The sequence below is a fragment of the Lepidochelys kempii genome, chromosome 2, assembly GCF_965140265.1.
Source record: "Lepidochelys kempii isolate rLepKem1 chromosome 2, rLepKem1.hap2, whole genome shotgun sequence".
In the NCBI taxonomy this organism is placed as follows: Eukaryota; Metazoa; Chordata; order Testudines; family Cheloniidae; genus Lepidochelys; species Lepidochelys kempii.
Genome location: NC_133257.1, coordinates 111255306 through 111279271, shown reverse-complemented (window position 1 = coordinate 111279271; position 23966 = coordinate 111255306). Strand labels below are relative to the sequence as shown.

Genomic DNA, 23966 nt, shown 5'->3' with positions numbered 1-23966 from the left:
CAAGACACAGAAGTTACTCAGTTTTTTCATATTACTCTGTGCTACTGATTGTGTCTTTTTTCTTCCATATTTCCAACACGGATAATGCTTAGGAGCTGCAGTTAAGATTGTAAGCTCCTTGGGACAGGGACTGTGTTCTGTGGTCATACAGCACCTAGCACAACTAGGTCCAGTTCACGCCTAGGTCTCCTAGGCGCTACGGTAATATAAGCAAATACCACCACCTTCCTAGGAATACACCTATTAATTAGAGTAAAGATCTCATCTTTAGTAACATGTCCCATAATTGGCGTTGCTTGGTTTACAGACATACAAAATTCTGTGCTTTATTACTACATTCGGCACCTAGATAAAATAAGTTTTACAGACATACTTGAAGGAATTATCAAATTTTCAAATTACTGCCACTGTATATTTACTGTTCTGTAGAGACTTGGAGGCAAGTCAAGTTGATATAATGCCAAGAACTGCTATTCTTGCTCTCAGGTGCAACAGGTCTCTCCCTAAGGCCCGACGTGAATTCCTTTCATCCTCTTAAAATGTTCCTGTCAACATTTCAGTTATGCTGTATCTCTAAAGCTACAGACAAGCTCTTTAAGGTGACTGCTACTTCTACAGCAGTATCTTGAAGCAGACACAGCTTCAAAATCCCAGTCAAAGTTCAAAATGCTGTGTCCTTAATTACCGTCTGTTTCTTCTAGTATTAATATTTCCCCTCGGGTTTGTTTTCTGTAATTTTGAAGGTCAGGGGAGGAATAAGTCTGCAACAAAATAATGTCCTGTCCACGTTTCTGTACTGCCCAGCGGCCAGTCCCACTGGTGACTGCTGGCTGGTTTTTGAAATGAAGAGCATGTCAACAATTAGAAAAGACATCACTAGTTAACATGAAGGACAGTATTTTTAAAGCTGCAATATATTCAGTTAGATTAGTAGGGGCTCCGACTGCATGTCATTAGTTGATTTGTTTACCTCATCAGTGCTCCTGTGGAAAGATGCATTAAACTTAAAGTCACATGAAATGTTTAGTTGCGATATCTCCAGCTTCCATTTTTCAACTCCAAGTATTTGCATTGTGTTACAATGAAAACTGGTTCTCCACCCTCAAAAATTGATAAGGCAATGTCCCATTTCATCTATGTAGATTTTACCCACATCAAGTTTTGCATTTTTTGTAAGCTTATCAGTTTTCAGAACCAGAAGAGTTGCCTTGGGGTTCCTTGGAATGAGAAAACAGGCTCCTTAATAAATACCATTTATAAAAACTTAAAGTGACCAAAATTTAGTTTTTTATAACAGAATCTTTCAACGTACATTTTAGCAAAACTTTATTCTTAGAGTGGAGCTGAAATTTATTAAAATAATTAACATTACTGGAAAAAATACAGAGTAAGTCACAGAAGTTTCCTCTTGTAACTGTAAATACTGGCCACTATGTCATATCAAGAGCTGGCCACCCAAGTGGATAACCTATCCATTCCTGTACTTGTGCAGGATGTGCACAAGGCGGTATTAATGAGAAAAAGGGCCTGAAGTATATAGCTCACCAGACCAAATAACCTCCTGACCACACAAGTGGAAAATAATTAAAACAATGTACTGTTCTAATTTGGTTTTGGAACCATATGGTGAATGTTAAAGCAGTCTGAGAAAGGTTCATTTAGTGGATAACATGAAAGTAGCCCTATTAAAGAGGGTGGGAGACGGGGCAGAAAAGAAAAACTGTTGTCTATTTGTCACACCATATATTTAATTCTTGGAACACTGATTAGAATTCTCCTTTAGAACATCAGGCCTCAGGTGAGAGGCTACTGGAGATTAAATTTCACTACATCCCATTTCGCTAAGGTCTGATAGGCAAGATTTCATTACCCATTAAAATGGGGGCACAGTATCCTAATGAGGGACAGGAGAGAGGTGCACATTCTACTTCTCCTTTGCTGCTTTCAGAGTTGAATATGTAATAAGATGCACATAAGCATTAACACTTCTAAATGGGTGGTAATGGGGCAATGCCAAGCCCTCTCTCAGAAACGCCACAAACATTACAATAGCTTTGACTGAAACAAAGTAAGAGGAAAACACATTCACTCTCTGCAAAGGAGTTTTAGCCACACTGCTATTGCAGAACTCCGGTACAAACTCCTAATGCAATACAATGAAATCAAAATGGTAGTTTGACCTTCACAGAATATAGACAGCTTGAATACAGTTTTACCCTAATATTAAGGGTGAAAGCTTCTGCTCACGAAAGGCAGACATTAACTAATCTGCTTACCCGAAAGAAAAAGAAAAAAAAGCCACGTACACACCAAAACACACACTGTGGTTTACAATAAGTCTGCCAAGAATGTAGCAGCATAATCATAACAAGAGTTTATTTCAGCACATCACTGCAATCATGCTTAAACATTGTTCTTTGTATTGAATAAGGCATGCTGTCAATTATCCCTCTAAACCATATCTGCAGACGCATCAAGCCTCAGACAAGCTCCCACACTACATCATTTGCTGTATTGTGCATGGTCACTGCCAGCTGATGTGCCTCCCGGAGACTTCCCTAGGCCCCCTGCAGCAATAATTGCAAGCAGCCATGCATATAAATCAGAGGTTGGAGCCACATATGACAAAAAGCCAGGGGTGTAGAGAAGGAATTACCAAAACAAAAATTAAAGAACATTTGCTTGCACATGTCTCCTAACCCAGTCATCCAAACTAGTGGAGAGAAAATACGGAATGAAAGGAGTGGTTATAATTCTCCTTCCCTTCATTACTGGATATTTTCCTCACCATTTTAATTTTATTTCCTTTCTCCATTTTGACTTCTTGACATTGTAAATCATTGAGAAATATACTCCAGTTCAAACTGGGTTTCATTGAAGAATTTCAGAATATAAACATTTAAACCACAGACTTGAATAGAATTAAATATTGTTTCCTTATCTTCTACACGTACCATTCCCTCCCACTCCACCCTTCTGCCTCTGCCTGGATTTTGCTCTAGTCTAGTCAACAGTGCTTTTTCGCATGAGTTTAATTAAAATTTAAACTAGTGTATATGAAAGTGATAGTATCTCTCCATTCAGAGACAGAAGACAATATCCTCTCAGTTTTTCATGTCCTTGTTTCTCATCAGAAAACCACAATCCTCAGCAGCAAGTGCTAGGCTATCTTTAGGTAAGGAAATAAGAGACTGAAACCATTTTTATTCCCACACCATTATAGTATATAGAGAGTGTTTCTCTTTTCTGTTGTGTCTCTTTCCGATTTGGATTTTATGCTATTTACACCAGTTTTGCCAACTCAAAGCATACCAAAAGCACGAGCTTCCCCCCCCCACCCCCTCCTGCCAATGAGATTTGCTTAAAAGTCACAGAGAGAGAAAAAATAGGGTGATGTCTTCTTATTTGCCATCTGGTTTTTGAGCATTTCCGAGCTTTCTTCTTCACAACCACAAAGATTAGAAGCCTACTTTTTCAAAAACGAAAGCTGAGATTTTCACATAAACAACATAATTCCAGCTAGGGCGATAAGAAAACCACCTAATATCGTGGGAGTTGGTAACACTGTCATACTTATTTCTTACAGTCCTTCCTCCCACCTCTTCACACAAAAGACCTCATATTACAGCAACTCTCTTCTACACAGAGACAGTCCCTTCTATCTGCTAGCTAGAGAACACAGATGCTTCCCCCCTCCCACTTTACCTGCGTCCTTCTCTTCAGCTAGCTTGATTTCTTCCCTAACTTTGATGTATAAATACTACAGTGACACAAACACATCATCAGGTTTTCTCAAACACTTTTTTGTATAGTGGATTCAAGTTCATCAGGTTTCTTGGAAGATGGTCACGTGCTCTGAAATGACTGTGAACTCAAAACTAACTAAAACCTATAAAATATCTTAATTCCATCATTCTAATACTGTACCCCTGCAGCTTTGCAACTGAACTGTTTGATCATGTTTAGCTGATTAGGAATGTAGCTATTTTTAAAGATGCAAAACAGTAGAGAATCTTATGGTCTCCTACAACATACCCTGCATTGTTAGGCTTTAAAAAGGTATAGATTCATGTAAACAGAGAGAGAGAGAGAGATGCAATTTTCTCGCTCTCTCTCTCACACACACACACACCCACCTCACACACACGTTGTACATTTCTTCTGATCAAGGCTGAACTGATCTCTCTTTTATCCTCAAAACATGACAATACAAACTAGGTCAAATTTGAGATAATTTCAAAATGATAAAAGTGGCAGCAAACAGAACATCAGCTCATAGGTCTCTAGTTCTAATAGTCTATCATAATCTCAAATCTTGAAAATGCCACTAATAATTATTTTAGTTCAAAGCAATCTAGACAACTGTTTTATTTAATACCACAATCTTAAAGCAACTATTCTATTGCTTTTCATATTCACCTTTTTCATATTCACCTTTTTCATATTCACCCAGGTTCTAGATTACTTTCCATGTTAATTTTCAAATTAGAGATCTATAAACTGAGATGTTAACTTTGACTTCTAAGACTTCATGCAGGAAGCTCATTCCACTGACCTCATTTGATCCATGTGAAAAGCAATAATGGAGCTTATGAGGCTAACTGCCAAAGAGAAATACTAAGTACTTGTTTCCTATATTCTTTTCTGATGAAGATCTAAACCAGCAGCTCAAGACAGACTTCTGATTAGATCAAAGTAGGAAACATTTCATGTCATTAGCTACATAGTTTCATGTTGTTTAGCAGCCGCATCATAATGCACACCAGACGGTAAAAGTACAGTAGCTTTCAAAATCAAACTTTCTTCAAAACATTGCCTTCATATCACATTATATATATTTTTCTAGTAAATTATCAAGAGCGTTTTCCTGGCCTTTGCTCCCATTCTTTTACGCACACAGATTAAGCTAATGTCAATTTTTTTAGAGTTTACAAACCTAAGGAAATGTGAAAATATTTCCATGGTAAATAGGCATGAATGTGTGAATGGTACTTCCCATGTTTGCTATAAATACCTATGGATCATTACAGGCATAGATTCATATGTATTTATAACATCCATATGGGCCAAGGAAGCGAATGATCCAACCAGGGACCAAATTTGGTGATGAATCTTGGTCATGTGCTACCTCAGGCACGTTGTGCACACGCTAAGAAGATATGTAAGTAGGAACACATGATTTTTGCACAGAATAATTCTATATGAATGGCCTGTGATCAGTGTATATATTTGCAAAATGAACTGCTCAAACATCGCAGTTTGCCCCACTAGTGGGGAGGCCATCCAATACTGTTAACACAAGGGGGAAAAGTTAGTCTACAAATCCTTAATATGCAAACCCCCAAATCTTCCGTCACTGTGAGACAGCATGACTGGAGAAATGAGCACCAGGGTGGGAAGTTCCAAGTTTTAATCCAGGTTCTGCCACTGAAACATGGAGTGACCCTTTTAATACTACCTGTCATCATAGTCTCTAAACCAGACCCATCTAACACTCCATCTGTTTGATCTATCCATGCATTCTGTTTAGTCCCACATTCTCCTCGGAGCACAGAAATGCAGAAGTGGTTTTCTTCTTTAATTATTAAAAGAAAGAAACTTCTACCCCTTGCAAGTTGCCAAGTCAAGATAACCTTGAAAACTTGAGTGCAAATGATGCAGACAGCCTGAAACTGACTGCGAAGTTTCAGTTTCCTGGACCATTATGCCACATCTCCCCCCAATTAATTTCATTTGTGAATTAAACCAAATGATGACATGCTAAATGTGAGCATTTGCTGATTACTTTAGTAAATGAAATGGCGAAGGGAGTGGAACTGAATCTCCCAGGAAGGAAATGAGAGTTCCTGTAGGGAAGGAATTGCATAGGAAAGAACAGAGGAGACTCACAAAGGAGAGGGGAAAGGAAAGAAGCAGAGCAGAGAATGGAGAAAAAAAATAAATAAAAACAGAAACAGTGATGGACCAAAAAAAAGGGAGCATATTTTCCTCACCAAATGACACAATGTGACAATAAGATACTGAACAACTAAAAGTTTAACCACTACTTAAAACCATATTCCACCCTAGATTTCTATGCAAGCTTCCCATTGACATCACTGAATGCTTTCCTGAGGACTTCAAAGAGCAAGGTCATCCTAAATTTATACCCAGGTCCACAGTTAAAGTTCAAAATGGAACTGGGCCCTCTCCACAGGATAACTCTGAAGCCACTAATCTAAGTACTGAATCAGAGGAGTTCCATGGGCTTTCTGCATGAAAACAAGAAAAATGAATGCCATCAGCATTGTTTCTGCAAGATGTTAACAGGCACCAAGTTCCCACACAAGACATTTCTCCTTTGTGTATTGTGTCCTGAATCATGCTGAATGCTGTAAGGCCTAAAGCAAGCAAGCACTGGGCCAGTGCAAAGGTCTAGCAAGCAGAATTAGCATGAAAGATCGCTAACAAAAAAGGTAGTTACTCCTCTTGGTTGCATCACCAGAACCTCAAATTCAGTAGGATACAATAAAGGACCAACAGTATATTGCCTAGCAGGTATATAAAATGCTACTGATATTAGACACAATATCAGTAGTCCTATTGCAGGAAGGACTTCTTTCCATGCATTATGCATTAAATCATAAATGCAAACTCTTTAAAGCAAAGAGAACAATAGTTTTAACGAGTGGAGACAGTTTCTTAAGGTCTGACAGAAAATAGCCATAACAGTCACAGGATACATTGCATTAAGGCATATTCCCAAAACACTACTCGATTTGACTACCCCGCTTCCCTGAAAACAAACTAAAAACTCCTCCGATGAATTTTCACGCTCTCACCTACGGACAGTTACCACTATGTTGATTTTGGGAAATACTAAGACCAATGGTTTCTTTACTGAGGGCCTGCAGAGACTAACAATATGTTTAGGTTTTGGGTGGTGTGAATTAATGGAAGTAGTTATCAGGTTGACAAAGCTTCAGCAAAAATCAACAGCACAACTGAAGCTAAGAAGTCCCTCTTTCTCTCTCTCCTGTTTCAGCCTAATTTAAACCCTTCAAATGCTCGTCTTCTCAAAGCGTTTGCAAGAAAGAGAAGAAAGAGCAGGGAGTCAACACACAAATTTTAAAGAAATGTTGAATATACATGTGTTATATCTTTATCTTTAGTTACACACACACCCCTCTGAGATGTCAGGTTTGCCTATCTCAGCTATACTGAAAATAGCTAGAATACATTTTTTCATAACACACACAAAAAATGTCAATCTTGTAGTATTATCTCCTTTTTCAGCTTCTCCTGTTATTCGTGTGTTTTTTCCTTCCTCAGCTATGACATGTTGTATTTAAAGAGAGTTTGCTTGCTAGCTTAACAAGACGAGGCCATGTCATCTGGTGAAACAGACCAAAAGTACAAACAAATTTTCTAATTCACTACTGATAAGAGCCAAAAGGAAGGCTTGTCTGGGCTGCTTCCCTACACCTTCTTAATGCCAGCCGCAGGCAAAAATAAATGGAAATGCGGGTGAAATGGGAGGTAGGACGGAAACTATGATTTTTGCCACTTCCCTCTAACATCCTTGGGTCAAACTACTACATCTCAACGACCCTTCACAAGATCAAAAGAAGGTACTTGTGTTTACAACATCCTGAGCAATTTAGGAATCTCACTAGGCATTGCTTCCTACCTCCTGCCCGATTCCCTTTTAAAACAGATTGTTTCTAATGAAGCTGCTACAGTTTATGACTTTATAATCATCATGAGGCTGGCTTGCTACAGGATGCTTTAAAGAGAAATAAGGTCAACCTTCTCCCCGTTAAAGTTATTACATGTGAAACATTGCAGGAAAAAGAAATATATATATATAAAATTTGTTTTGTGTTTTTAAATTACAAATATGAAAGATTCATGATAGTGTCGTTTCTCAGTACGTCTTCATTTCCCAGCAACAGCATCTGTACCTTGATGGTGCATAACTACTGAAGCAGCACTCTCACTTTAACTCACTTTGGCATTTAAAGGGAGGGGTGGAGGTGGGGGCGAGGAACTTTAATGAAAGCTCTTGGTAAATACACAGGATGTTCCAGGAACCTGCTCTGCATGTGTTTTGTCTCTCTAGCCTCTACACCAGCGGTTCTCAAAGCCAGTCCGCCACTTGTTCAGGGAAAGCCCCTGGCAGGCCGGACCGGTTTGTTTACCTGCCGTGTCCACAGGTTCAGCCGATCGCGGCTCCCACTGGCCGCGGTTCGCAGCTCCAGGTCAACGGGGCCTGTGGGAAGCGGCACGGGCCAAAGAACGTGCTGGCCCCTTTCCCGCAGCCCCCATTGGCCTGGAGCAGCGAACCGCGGCCAATGAGAGCCGCGATCGGCTGAACCTGCGGATGCGGCAGGTAAACAAACCGGTCTGGCCCGCTAGGAGCTTTCCCTGAACAAGCAGCGGACTGGTTTTGAGAACCACTGCTCTACACCATAATGGGTGGACTGTTATACCAGCATAAATTTATACTGACTGGTGTAGCATATTCTGGTTTGGAAAGCAAAATAAACTATACCAGTATAAAGCAGCTTAACCCCAGTATAAAACTTCATCCACACTAGGACTTATATCATTTTAAAAAACAAAACAAAAAAACCCCCACACACTCCTAACGGACAGACCTGGTCTAGACCTAAAACCTAGGTCGACACAGCTATAGCACTCAGGGGTGTGAAACATCCATACCCCTCAGCACGCAGCTATGCTGACCTAACCCCCAGTGTAGACGCAGTTAGAATGCTTACGTTGACATACCTACTGTTGCTCAGGGAGGTGGATCCTTCTGTTGCTCTAGTTGTGTCTACACTAGGGGGTTACACCAGAATATTATGAGACTGTAGTGCCCACAGTGTAGACATGGGCACAGTTATACCAGTATAACATTTCTAGCGCATACCAGGCCAGCATAGCTTACATTCAACATCAGGTTTTTGTAAACATTGGTCCCTAGATTCTGGGGCTTCCACAAGGTCCTACCTGCACAGTAACCCTTATTTGTGCCGTTAAGTCTATTGTCAATACCTAGACGCTAACAAAACAAAAAGTATTTTCATTTTTGCTACAGTAATTTCTTCCTGTAACTTCCCTTTCTAACTCGGAGAGTAATATTATGAACCCAAGCCATTAGATATTACTGAGTAAGTTTTGTGCTTTGATGTTTAAAAGTAAATAAAATTGGAAGCCACACAATTATTTTAATTTAATTAAAAACAAAATATGGTTACATGGGCTTGTAAAGCTTGTGCTTTCATCACAAATGTCATATTTTATCCCTCACTAGAGAGATAAGTCTTTCACAGTAGGAAAAGTTTTTAAACCAACTAGAGTGCTGGAAAAAAATATAACTTTTTCCAATTCTAATAATACTAACGTGAAATATTTTCTGGAGCACAGTTTAAAAAGATGAATAGCAATAATTATGTTTAAAATTAGGGCCTTGTTAGTTTAATACCCCAAAAGAGGATAAAAAAATGTATCTAAATAAAAATGTAAATTGCATCACTGTATTTTAAACTACTAACTATGTTTCAGTTAATTGGCTCTCTCAAATCCAAAAGAACCTACGCCACAAACTCAGCAATTCCACGACATGCATAAATGTCGTCCCAATCATTCCAGACACAGGATGAAAGAGGTCTCCAACCTAAAGCCCTATTTATATTCTCTCACATGGTGACTATAAAAAGCTTTCCTTTCAGGATGAGGTTTCTGTCAGTGTTGAAGTTAGCAACTGTCTGAATGTGAAAACCATTTTGTATGCCTATTTTTAAAATGGAGGAAGTCTTCTTTGCATGTGCATAACTCAATTTTTAAAAGACTGGTCTTGTCTTTAAACTTGCCATTGATTTACTCTTCAAGGAAGAAAGAATGTCAAACAAATTCCTTCAGATATATTAAACAAGTTGTTATAAACTACTGAAAATGAAAACTAAAAATCCAGAGTATAAATGATTGAACATATTGATATTTTGATACAGATATTTTCCACAGGAAATATCTTGGATTCCCCCCACCCCCATTTTTCCACCAGCTGTAATCATGATGATGTGCTGAGCATGACCAGAATGGAGTTTCCTATTGGAAAAGAGGCAGCCTGGGGTTGCACACAAGACAGAAAGGCAGAAACTGTAGAGGTTTAATCTTGATTCTGCCACTGATTTACTGAATGGCCTTGGGGAAATCACTTCTCCATCTCAACAACAGCGAAAAAGATTAACACTATTTTCATAGCTCACAAGGGCAGATTAAGAAATGGAAGTTTGTAAATCATTCTGAAGATTTGAAGATGTGCTAAAGGGAGCTGGTCAGAAAATGGCAAGTATTTTCTGCAAAAGAATTGAAACAAAAGTTATACATTTTTGTGATTTTTTTTTAAGAGGAAATTTTTTTGTAAAAAAAATTTCAAAATGACAAATTTTAACTAACCTCAAGTATCATTAAAATTGTAAACCACACATCTTCTAAAATTAGAAACTCAAAAATTACATGCTAGCCATGCAAAGTTGATATTCCTTTTTTCATTTTCGGGGTTGTTGTTTTTTTTTAATAAATTATTCTAATTTATTCAAGACTAGCATGTCTAGGACACCAGACTTGCCTGTCAAATTTGAAATAACCTCCCATCTCCAACCCCACCAACGGGTCTGAAAGCTTTCTAAAAGCAAAGCAAAAACAAAATTCCATTTTGGGATGAGGTTATGGATAACTTCATTCACAGAAATAAAATATTTTAAAAAACTCACAAGGCAATGAAAACACATTTCATTTGAATGACCCTTCAGATACTACATCCTGCTGAAGCCATAAGCAACATTGCCACCAATATGGAACCAGTAATTCGGCCGCTCAGACTCCTCACAACCAGAGGAAGTGACTGATTTTATCATAGTGTGAGGCATACAATGCTACTGTAAATTTTATCAACACTCACATTCTTTCCACTCCTGCCTCTTGTAAAATCTTAATTCAAAAAACTTTGTAATTTACTTCAATAAAGAGTTAATGTTTCACCAAAATGAAGGAAGCCCACAAGCATACTGACCTGTGTTCATCCCCAACATATATCACCCATTGACTTTATAGGTCTAGATTTTTCTGGTCTCATTCACATATGTGGTTTTAGAAAATTAAACTGAAGATATCTAATTAATTGGCTACTTGGGTATATTACTGTACTCTTATAGAAGTTGGGCTGAGGATACAAAGAGGTTGGGCATTTTATCCGACACAAATATTACTTCATTGGTCAGAAAATGAAGTGTACAATCACTTCTAAGTGAACCTACAATTTATACTTATTAGGACATGATCACAAGATCTAGGCTTATTGTTCCCACAGCAAGAGTTAAAATCGGGTTTGGATGATGTGACTGGAAAAGTTGCTTTCATAGAAGGCCTATATTTACCAGCTTTATAAAAAAGTCAACTTCTCTAGCGTCAATAGTAGAGGGATGCCTGATCAGGTGGCTAACAATGCAACTGATATCACATTTCTTTCATGGCACTCCAGTTTCATATCGTGCTGAACACTCTCCGGACTAATTTCTCCTCTCTGTTACAGCAGCTTAAAAGTGAAGTAACTCCATTAACTTACAAGGCTTTATTACAGATTTGCATCAGTCTAACAGTAGAATTTGGCCCTAAATTAGACTACTGCACCACTTCAGTTTTTGTATTTCCACAGGTTAAAAGAATTGGTATGTCCATTGTATGGTCTGGGTGAGCTGGAACTTGAGTACCTCTGTAGAAGAGGAGTCCTTATCCTGCTACATGAGCCATAGGCGTCGCACATTGAAAAAATAATTTTAGAATTTCTTACCTGTCATTCTCCTGCTGACATTGCACTGGCTACACCAGCGCTTAAGTCAGTGCAACTTACATCGCTCAGGTCAATAAGCGTTATCACTAGGAGAAACCAAAACTAAAAAAGGTAAGAAATTAAAAACCATTCTCCCCCTGCACCACATCTTCCTCTTCTTCACACTGAAACCTCACTCTCTCATACACCATCCACTCTTTTGGGAACTTCTCTGCGGGGAGGAGCAAGCATTGAAGAACCACACACCAATGGTAAATAGACCAGATACCCACAAAACAAACTAGAAGTGTATTCGAATAATTAGTACAGCTTCTATAAATATACAATTTTCAGTCCCAAAATAGTGCAAAGAACAGTACTTTTCCCATTATCTGAAGTTATGCAAATAGAGTGCAACAGTCCTTTTAATATTCAGATTATATAAGCCAGGGATCTCAAACTCAAATCACTACGAGGGCCACATGAGGAGGGCTGCATCACTGACAGGCCTCCCTGCCTCCGGCCCTGACCCCACTCCACCCTTTCCATGAGGCCCTACCCCCCTTCCCCGCCTCTTCCCACCCCTTCCCCGCCCCCATTCCAATCCCTTCCCCAAATCCCCACCCTGCCTCCTCCCCTGAGCATGTGGCTCCCCGCTCCTCCCCCCCCCCTTCCTGGAAAGCGCTAAGTGCTGCCAAACAGCTGTTTGGCAGCGGGAAGCACCTGGAGATAGGCAGAGGAGCAGGGATGCAGCGCTCTGTGGAGAGGGGGAGCTTGACTGCCCGCAAAAAATAACTTGGGGGGGCGCGCGGGGGGAGCGTGGCAGGCCACAGGAAATAACCCCATGAGGCACATGCAGCCCGCAATAAGCCCTGCTTTACAGAGGCAGACAGCTTGCTTAGAACTAGGGCAGAGATGGAAGAATTGTTGTGGGTCTGGATGAAAGTCCATGTTCTTGTAGGGACAAATCCAGGAGCTGGACAGAAAACCATTTTGCCCTGAAGTAATTGAAGGAACAGATCCTTTCCCAGAAGGGCTCTTCTGGACAGCTGAGTTGGGTTTGTGCCCTTCATTTCTTTATGGTCTAGAAAGAAATATGGTTACAAAACATTCTGGATTGGGAGGGGAGGGTTTCATATCAGAATTTCAGGTCTTTACCCTGGAAAAGTGATCAAATATTTATTAAAATACCATCACAAGAGAGAGACTAAAAATTGAATAATAGAAGGCAAAGGGTTTTAGTTAAACTATTGAAAACTCTACATGCTTCCTTTTTGTACACTTATTTAACTGCAATATTTAATGAACACTTGGGAATAAAGAGGTCTTTGTTAAAGATGAAGCACCATGACTCTTTCAATAAAAGTATGGCACTCTCCATCACTGAATCCCTTCCAAGGGACCCTGCAGCAAAACTGATGAAGAATCAGCTTGATATTCCTGAAGATTAAAAAAAAAAAAAAAAAGGCAAAAACAAGTATGACACCCAAGAATAAAGGTGCTGGGGAAAATTGGGGGGAGGGGGCGGAAATAGGTACAAGTCTCTTCACAATCATGAAGCAAACCGGGCACAAACCCAATTTTTTAAATTTATTCTGCTGTTTAGATTAAAAAAACTAGGAAACAGGAGAATGAAGGAGCAAGATGGATAAAGAAAAGTCACAGGTTAACAACATACAGTGCCAATATGTTTGAATAAATCAGGCCTCAGAGAAGGCTGCCAAGGCAAATTAGGAAGTTTAATGTCATCCACATGAATTTAAGTCTATGCCTACACACCAAAAGAACCAGCCTTTCAATGTTTTTCACTACATTCTTTAAGAAGAGGCTTTCCTAGACTTCAGTATATTTGCCAGCTGAAGAGGCTCATGATCTCAGGTTCTAAGCCATTAAATGAAATGTCTGAAGCTCCTAGGGGAACTAAAGACCTTGCAGAGATCTTTGAGTACTGGAAGAGGCAAGGGGTTCCAAATGGACACTAGTAAAATCAGGGAACCAATGGCTAAAAGAAAGGAATGGTAAGTCACAGATATATTGTACACTCTGATCTTCCTAACTGCCTTGCTAGTAAAAGGAAGGGAGGCAAAGAATATACATCTTCAACTCTTTCCATAGGAAAAGAAAGGTCATCGGTCTTCCAGGCCGGAGGGTACAGCATATGCAGCAGAAAACTTGAACTCTTAATTAAGGAATTAAGCAAGGCACCTGCACAAATCACCACTGATACAGGGAGTTTAGTATCAAAGCAAATCCCAGAATGGGATAGGGTGGAAGTGTAAATCTGAACTCTCTTAGAATCAAATAGAAAAGTTCAAACAGATTTAAAAAATAAAATAAAATAAAATAAAAAAAGACAGCTTAGCGGCTTCCAGAACCAACATGGCTGACACTTAGCCACTGGCATATTTGGACCCTTTTGTCTCAGATGCTTAAAAGGGAACATAAGAATGGCTATACTGGTCCATCTTGGTCCATACAGACCAATGGTCCATCTAGCCCAGTATCCTGTCTTCCGACAGTGGCCGACGCCAGGTGCTTCAGAAGAGAACAACTATGAGTGATCCATCTCCTGTCATCCAGTGTCAGCTTCTGACAATTTGAGGTTTAGGGATATCCAGAGCATGGGATTGCAACCCTGTTAATGGGGAGAGTACCCTTATGCAGGGGTGAAGGGAAACAGAGCTTTGGAGCAGAGCCTGGAGCTGGAGCGCAGAGCAAATCCGGAGCAGTGGAGCTGCAGGTTTTTGCCTGGAGCTGGAGTGGAGCTGGAGCACAGCTCCAAAGCCCCAAAGGGCACAGGGGATTCTTGGGGGCAGATGGATACATGAAGGAAAAAGGAGCCTACCATCAGGATACAATGTGCTGATCCCAAGTGGGTCTTGGTGTCTGCCTCTCTTCCCCACATACATCCCTTGCAATATTTCTAAGAGAAATGCAGGGGTCAAGCAAGACTGGCAGTTTACACTACAATGCTTTTGGTTAGGAGATTCAGCTCTGAAGGCAGACTGTGACAGGCCATTCAGGACAACATTGGAGCAGATGTCCTGAAGCAGGTAAGCAGCAGGTTTCCCTCAGGCTGCTCAACTGGTGCTGCTCAGTGCACAGCACTGAAAAAAGTTTTAAAATGACAGGGTGCCCAGCCTGCTTCCAAGTGAGCACCAAATAATTATGCCTGTAAGCAGAAAGGAAAGGAGGCTGTTTCCCAGAATTACACCAGCTGTGAAGGGTCCCTAACAAGCAATATCCAACTATGAAAATATGATAACATGAATTTAACTACTCCCTGGAGTGATGGTCCTAATCAGGAAAGTACCAGAACTTAATTCATGTTTTATTTCTCTCGCTCATTCCCAACACCATTACACTCAATTTTTCAGACTCTTAACTGAAAGGGTTCTAACCGTTGTTTCCATCTACATGACTGGTAACCCATTAGTTGTTGCAGTCCTTTCTGTGGAATAAAGAGAGGTATTGAATAAGAAAAGTGCTTTAAACATCTGAGGTACAATTAGGTGGGTTCTCTCTCTCACCCACCCACCCACCCTCTATCTCCTGGAAATCCTGTACTACACTCTTCACATTTCAGAGAAAGACCAAATATGGCCAGTCAATTAAAACAATATTTATTTGTCTCTCAATAACAAAGATCTGACACCAAATGTATGTAAAAGTTGAGCAGGGGTTGGGGGGAAGCCAGTAACAACTGCTTTCAGACTTTGCCAAATGGAAGTGACAAGTCTGGACCACTAAGAAAAATGAAGCGGTTTGTTAAGTTACACACTGTGTAATAAACACACTGTCAATTTGCTTCTTATCCTCTTCCTTCAACAGAGCTTTTCTTTCTGTTTCCCCTTTAAAAAGGGCACTCTGCAGAGTTTGTGCATATTATAAATTAAACAGAAGCTACTTCAACTCCATGGACCACACACTGTGGACAACTTCGGTCATTGTTACATATATAGAGTTTAGTTTTGTTTGATTGTATGTTTCATTTCTGTTTTGACAGCAGATTTTAAAAGAGGATGTCACTCTCTTTACAGCTTTTAATTTTTTTTAAAAGTTCTGCAAGAATATTATAAACATGAAGCCATGCAATGTTTTATTGCTTCCCTAGGACTGCTTTTACTTTTACTGCTAATACTTTTTGTTCAGTGCTGAGTCACCATAATCCAAGACAAGACACTGTTCACAGTGTATTTCAGGAACCTTTGGAGTGGAAGTGGGCAAGGGCGGGGGGAGAGAGAGAGAGAGAGAGAGAGAGAGAGAACGAGAACACAGACACAAACAAATTTGCTAACTGTAACAAGTGCCATGGTCAACAATTAGCACCCTGTGTGAAATGCTGGAATTTATTCAGGCAAAAACATTGTTCACCTCACTCCCTTTTATAGATGCATATTGGGGGGGGAAAAAAAAAAAGGGTGGGAATAGCAAATTTTATTTTCTATAGTGACAGATTTGCTATTTGCAATGTTACCTGCCAACCATGCAGAAAGCCATTGTGTGTTTTACATAACTCCCCATCCTAACTTTACATATATCACAGAACAAAAGATCAACTGATTATCCCATTACACAGCTTTCCACAACATTACTGTGTGGCTGAAATGACATTACTGAATGAGGAATATGTTTGACAAGGCTAAACCTACCTCTGGAAAGGGGATCTTGTAGTGAAAGCTCAGAACCAGAGAATCAGAAGCCCTAAAGTGTACTCCCCAGCTCTTCCACAGACTGTGTAGGACTTGGGGCAATACACTCTGTGCCTGATTCATTATCTATAAAAATAAGATCACAGTCTTCCCTGACTGACTAGAATGTTGTAAGAATTAATTCATCTTTGCAAAACACATTCAGATCCATTCATGGAGAGTGTTAACAGAAATTCGTAGTATAACATGCCTACACGTGCATGCGCTCTCTCTCTCTCACGCACGTAGGCGCGCACACCCCCCCACCCCCCCAGCAGGCAGAACTGTTCAGACCATTTGCTCAACTGTAGTGAAGAAGTATAGTCCTCAGCTATTACACTACTCAATTTGAAATACTTAGACTTTGAATCTCTTGCTGAAATCTAAAAAACAAAACCCGATGTAAATGTTTGTTCAGGGTAGCATCAAATAAATTTAGAAAATTATTAAGTCCTCAATGTCACATTTCCAGACTGGGGTAAACACTGCTCTGCAACAGGTAGGGACAAAACAAGCACATCTTCAGTACAGATACATTCTAGTCTAATGCTCAGCAAACAGAAGTGCAGAAGGAAATCAGGATTCTTCCTCTCCCACTCTATTTCCAGCTGAATCTCTCTATTAGGCCTTTAGGAAAGGTTCTCCAGTTGTCACACTTCTTTTCAGCCTGGAACATCTTTGCAGACATGGGGAGCAGTACAGCATCACTGTTTGTTCCTGTCTATGGCTTGCTCCTCCATTAAGTCTAGTCTAGTCACGTTCCTCCATATAACGTCCCATCATCTTCTAGTCAATGGTCAGCCTCTAGGTTGGACTTGACTGTGTTTGCATTTTCTTCTTTGGCATCCTATCATCTGTCTTCTGCAGCGTCCCCAGCATCACAATCTTTTTAACTGTAGCCAACCCCATACCCTGATTTCACATCCTACTCTCCTTCTAACTTCCTAATTGTTTTAAGATCATTCCACTTTACACCCACCCTCTTTCGAAGAACTCTCGCTCGACTGCCTCCAGCTTTTTGATGTCAGTTTCATTTAATACAGCTACTTCGAGACCACAAAGTAATACTGCTGGCAACAGATATCAGCGGGTCCACCCTAGTCAACTTTCCTTCTAAGACTCACAAGCTTGGACCACTCAAGTTTGAAATCAGGTTTTCTTTATGCTAGAAAGACTTGCCTGAAGAGGCTAAGAGAGCTCTGTGTGCCCTCGTTTGAAATCAGTTTTCCTTCTCCTAGATATTGTTGGTTCACAGCATGTTATTCCATAATATTCAGTGCAACCCTTCTGGGTTTCTCCAAGATCATATTCTATATTACCCCATGCGTGCACACACACTCCTCCAATAATGCCTATAGACCATATTACCCATATTCAGAGAAGACGTAGAGATGGGCTCTAATTTTGAAGGGTCACTTATATACAGCTTGCAGATATTGCCACCCTCTTGGGCTGTGATCTTGACACAGCTCATGAGCAGGGTCAGGCCTGATCAGTTCTGGAATGGAAAAAACAGACTGTAGGTGCTGCAGGAGTGTGCAGTACTTTCCATAGGTGGCATTCTTCCCTGCGAGTCAGAATTGAACCAGCATCTCAACATTCTCTCTTGGGGACATCGTGCTATCCTTTCATACCACATGTAAAAATGGCAGCTTTGTTTTCTTGTCAAAGATCCAATGGTATTTTTAAAAAGTAGAGGGGAATTAACCCATTTTCTGGGTGGATTTTTAAAAATTGTGATAGTTACATTCCGTCTACCTCAATTTCCTCCACAGTTTCAGCTGACAATGGTTCAATTCTCTAATGTAAATACAGCCTCAGATACATTAATTTTCTGAGCTAAACTGTTGTGCAGTGCTGCTGATCTCTAATGTAAACATCTGTCAGTTCCATTCCAATGGCACATTAAGGGACCCTATTGAGAACTTCAGTATCCTTTGGGATGAGAGATATAAGAGGAAAAAGGGTGCTCTACAGAGTCAGATTTTAATCATACTCTAACAAACAGGAACAAAATTTAGGCTTAGCTTTTTCTGCATATTGCAACTATTTGCATCATCTACTGGCATAGGTTGGCTGACGGTATAGTTGGACTGCTCCGAGGCTGAAAAGCCACTGAAGGTATGGCGGAGTAGCATGCAGAGCTAGGCCACAGACAGACAGGCACATGGAGAACTGGATGACTAATTATAACTGGCATTTATGCCTAGTGCTTGCAGTGGCCATCTTGCTAAGACAGAAAGACACATTTGTTAATTGGTTTTGCTACATTTCAGCTGATCTATTTTTGACTGACAGCTTTCTTCTTTCCTCTTCAACTGACAGGCAGCAAAGTCTATCACAAGTAAGGCTGCGAGTTTGTCACAGAGGTGACTTCTGCAGCAGCCAGCCACCACCCCGCCCCCAGCAGCAGGAGGAGTTTGGGTGGGGGGCTCAGGACTGGATCGCAGAAGGGGCTGAGGGCTCTAGGTGGTGCTTACCTCAGGGGGGCTCCCCAGAAGCAATGACATCCCTCAGCTCCTAGGGAAAGGTGCAGCCAGGGGGCTCTGCACACTGCCACCGCCTGCAGGCACCACCCCCACAGCTCCCATTGGCCACAGTTCCGGGGAGGAGGCAGCGTACAGAGCTGCCCAGCCACACCTCTACCTAGGAGCCAAGGGACATAGCCGCTTCCGGGGAGCTGTGGAGCCGGGTAGGGAGCCTGCCAGCCCCAACACCCCCCCACCCCCCGCGGCACCCTCCGGGCCGTACCCCTCCCCAATACTTAGTCAGGGGTAGGGACAGGTTACCGGCCATGAATTTTTGTTTACTGCCCGTGATCTGTCCATGACTTTTCCTAAAAATACCCGTGACTAAAACGTAGCCTTAATCATGAGCAAGGATAGAGTCTTCTTCTGCCATCTCTCCTACTGAGACTTCACTTTCCTCAGTTGATTCCTTTCCTGGCTAACATTCTTGCAGCACCACCACATTAAACTAATTCAGGAAACATTACCATTGTAGACTCTCAGACTTTAAGGCTAGACGGGACTATCATGATCATGTAGTCTGACCTTCTTGCACATTGTAGGCCACAGAACCTCACACACCCACTCCTGTAATAGACCCTTAACCCCTGGTTGAGCTACTGAAGTCCTCAAATCATGGTTTAAAGACTTCAAATTATAGAGAATCCACCATTTACACTAGTTTAAACCTGCAAGTGTCCTGTGCCCCATGCTGTAGAGGAAGGCCAAAAAACGAAAAGAAAAAGAAAAAAGCTTTTTTTCTAGTCTTGGAATAGAATTTGAATCTTTGACATATACTACTGGTATGCAGCATAAACCATTAACTTTTAATCTAACTGATTAAGACCCCTGAATAAACATTTAATCATGACTTAACAGGAGAGCCGCCATGAATTAATGTACTAAGATGCAAAAAACCCTACCCCAAACAAATTAAAAACAAATTATTCCTGCATTTCCAATACACAGATTTAGGATTGATGGCTGTCTAGTAGTTCAAGGCTTTACACAGTACTTGCATTGCACTACCACCATAGGGAAGCGCTAGTGAAATGCAGTGTTTAAAAAAAAAGTAGTCTTTAAAGAAACCATACAAAGGGGATCAGAGTGCCACCCTGAGTAGCAGAATTCTGCAGCTTCCCCTCTTTCTGCCAAAAGAAAAGGAGTACTAGTGGCACCTCAGAGACTAACCAATTTATTTGAGCATAAGCTTTCATGAGCTACACTCATGCTCAAATAAATTGGTTAGTCTTTAAGGTGCCACTAGTACTCCTTTTCTTTCTGCGAACACATAGACTAACACGGCTGCTACTCTGAAATCTCTCTGCCAAGGAAGTTGCCATTATTTGGATGGAATCGGCTTTTGCATCTGGTAAAACAGGAGACAGACACTCTCCACAACTACATATAATTTCACGTTCCTGATCCACCTTGATAAGAACCTTTAGCATGGTTAAAACCTTATTTCTGAGATTATGGGGAACACTGCATTTTTGTAAAATTGTGTAAAAGTCCATAAATTTGTCCAAAAGCCAAAATTCATAACAGGGATTAGAATATTTGGGGTTACGGGATACTGGATTCTTTCTATATTGACACTTGTTTGATTCTGAAGTTTTTAAAAAACAAGTAGTGTAACTTAATAAATTTTCTTTGCACTGACATCATAAATGGGATATTAACAGTTGCATATATTTGTTTTTATAATGCTTTATGCAAATAGATAAAGAAACAGCCCCAAAATTTTACAGACAGCTTTAACCTTAGTTCCCTTTAAGATACAGGAAACATTTAATAAGCCACTATATTCTGCAAGATAGACAAAAAGGAGAAAAAAAAATATTTAAAAAAAAAATCTTCTCAGAAACATTATAAAGATTTCAGCAACAGGACAGAAGACAAAGCAGTACAGAAAACGATATAGCAAGTCTGTGAATATAACCAACATAAAAGAAGAAGAGTTTAGTGACAAAGAAGATAAAACACCATGGAAAGTCCAGCTGGCAACTCGTCCAAAATTGAACGGTAAAATAGTAAAAACTAGAGGAACCTAAAAAAGTCAATCCATTGCTCAATTCAGAGCCACCCAAATCATGCACTATTGCAGATAGCAAATGTAGTCATTACAAAATTTGAGACTTCTTTGTCTGAAATAGATAATTCAGAATTAAAATAACTTCTAAACTTATCCCCATCTTGAGAGTCAGGGAAAAAGTAGGAGAAGAAAGATTTAAAAAACAAAACATTTACAACGACCAGACATCAAAATGCATCCTGGAATCACATAATTTTGTTCTCTCTCCTTCTGTTAGCAACAGGTGAGCCCAAGAGACTGAGTGCTACAGTGAATACCAGAAAACACTTGCTGGTTTTAAGCATTCTTCCAATCATTTGATTTTTGAGTTTAAGACTACATTACTCAAATAAAATGCCAGTTTTGATTAAGGATCTTGAATCCAGAAGTCGGAACAATATAATCTCATATGTAGTCACTGAGAGGCCCAAATTTTCAAGAAAATATATCCTATTTAATCAGCAACAAGAGAGTCCACCTTAAAAAAAACTGATACCTGTTCACATTATTACATAAAGTCATGTAGTGGTACAAAACTGATTCTCATCTGAAAGCATATGGCAATTTGCAGAAGGAGCCTGAGGAAGGGAAACTTACACCGAGCAAAAGAATCCAAACTAGTTAGCAAGGTACAAGTTACACACAACACTGAAATTCCAAAACTGACCTGCAGATTTCACGGTTAATATGATGTGGATCTTTTTGCACCAGCTGGGTTAAATGTGCACAGTCCTTTCCAAGGAAAAGCTCCAAAGAATATTAAACCTTGAATGAAAATGCGAATTGCCATACACTAAAAACAGAACAAGGAAGTGCACTTTGGAGAACACAACAGAAATTATCTGCATTCCATTGATACTTCAGTTCGGATCTTCCTTTCTATTAAACACCGATTATCAATGGATGTGCTTCTGAAAGTAACCAAAAAGCTTAAGAAAAAAGTTACTCTCGCTGAGATTATTGTTCTTCCTCCCCAAAACTAATCTAATCTATCACATCATCCCAGCTCACTGGCACAAAAATAAAGATCAATGACACTTGGAATCAGCAATATTTTATTTACTTGCAATATCCATCTGCAAAATGTTTCATCTGGGTACAGCAGGGATGTGTAGTAATAGCATGAATTTTAAAATAACTATATTTCAAAATGCCTCTTGCTACTATTTATCTATCAAGGTAAATATAATATAGAACAGATATTGGCTAAAGCTCCTTGTTACAGCTCCTTGTTACAGCTGTATGACAGAAAAAGCAGATATTTAGTTTTTAACCAACAAAATCCTCATGAGGTTAACTAAAAGTGTAAACTGAATTCCTCATTAAATCTTCCTCCATGCCAAAGCCACAACAGCTAATACTAGTTATTACTCTCTCAAAAGAAATGGTCCAGAGTTTACACACATATACATGGTCTGGAGAGGTATTTTATAAATCCCACAAAAACATTTACACAAAATAACTGAATGTGGGCCAGTAGAGTAAATCTCTCACATGCAAAATGTCAGCCAATTACGCTTTTAGCGGAGCACCAAGGAGAACGATTTTGGAAAGCTAAGCAGGTTTCCCAGTCTAGGAATGCTTGAAATTTGTTTATTCTTAGTCAACAACTACTTTCTTCCTTCTGCCAGTTACTAAACGAAGACTGGGGAAAACTTACTGTCACCAATCAGTTGGCTTAACAAATTTAAATTTACACACAGGGATACATGACAAGGTCTAGTGAACAGAGCACTGGATTGGGTCTCGGGAGACCTGGGTTCTATTTCTGGTTCTACTGCTGCTCTTCTGGACGGCCTTAGGCAAATCACTTCTCTCTGTGCCTCAGTCTCCTCATCTGTAAAGTGGGGCTAATGAATACTGAGCTCCTTTGAGATCTGCTGATGAAAAGCATCATGTAAAAGCTAGGTATTATTACTACCTTTAATACCTTTTCATGTGGGCAGACAAGAGAAGCTTACTTTTCCCTCCCTTCACCTTTGATCTGCTCACCCTCTGCTGCTAACAACTGGAGAAAACTAGTCTCCTTATGGCACCCCTCCATCTCCCCTGCCAATTCATACGTAAGCAGCAGTGCTGTGAAAGGGCCAGCCCTGCACTGTGAACACTGATCAGTTAAGGGGCAAGCAGAAGAGAAGAGTTGATCTTTTGGCCTTCCAAAAAGCCCTAACTGGCTAGAGGGCTGACAGAAATTCCCAGCCCTGACTCCCTGCCACCAGCCCTCCTGCCACTGACAGATGGGGATGCCACTCAAGAGGAAACGGCACAGCGTGAGCTTCAGGAAGAGGGATGTGTGCTGCTACTGCATGGACACTGCAGTCCCAGAGTCTGATCTAAGGACTGGGACCTAGGACCAGGGAGTGGTCTCAGTGTAGGTCACAACGAGCTTTACTATCATACACCAAAGAGCTGGCGAAAGCCCAAAAGGAACGGAGATGGCCTAATCTGGAGCTAAACGGTTGAGGCTGTGGGTAGGCACCACAGAGAATACACAAATTACAATTATAATAAATGTTTCTAGACCAGAACCACAAAGTACCCAATCTGAAGCCAAAGACACTCAGGAATACTACTTCAGTATCAGGTATTGTCATCAATTACATTGGTGAAGAGAGACCAGTCTTTCCCTGATTGAAGGGAAATTTAAGAGAAGTGCAAGAAAGAGAGGGCGCTTCTAAACTGACACTTTTCTGCAGAGTGCAAAAATGAGCATCAACACTAACAACAATTAGAAATCAGATACTTGTCTACAAACAGATAATATCAGTAACAACATATCAGGCGAAACTGGGAAAGAGGATGGGGTGGGGAGAAGGGGAATAAAATTAGGATAACAGAAAGGACATATTGGTAAAACAGTAAGTAAAGAATTTTGTTCA

The 23966-nt window shown here is 40.3% G+C and overlaps 1 protein-coding gene across 3 annotated transcripts in view; it reads right to left on the bottom strand.

Annotated features, from left to right (window-relative positions):
* Positions 1–23966, bottom strand: part of JARID2 (jumonji and AT-rich interaction domain containing 2) — a 307763-nt gene that overhangs the window by 233759 nt on the left and 50038 nt on the right. The gene's annotated exons all lie outside the window — the stretch shown is intronic.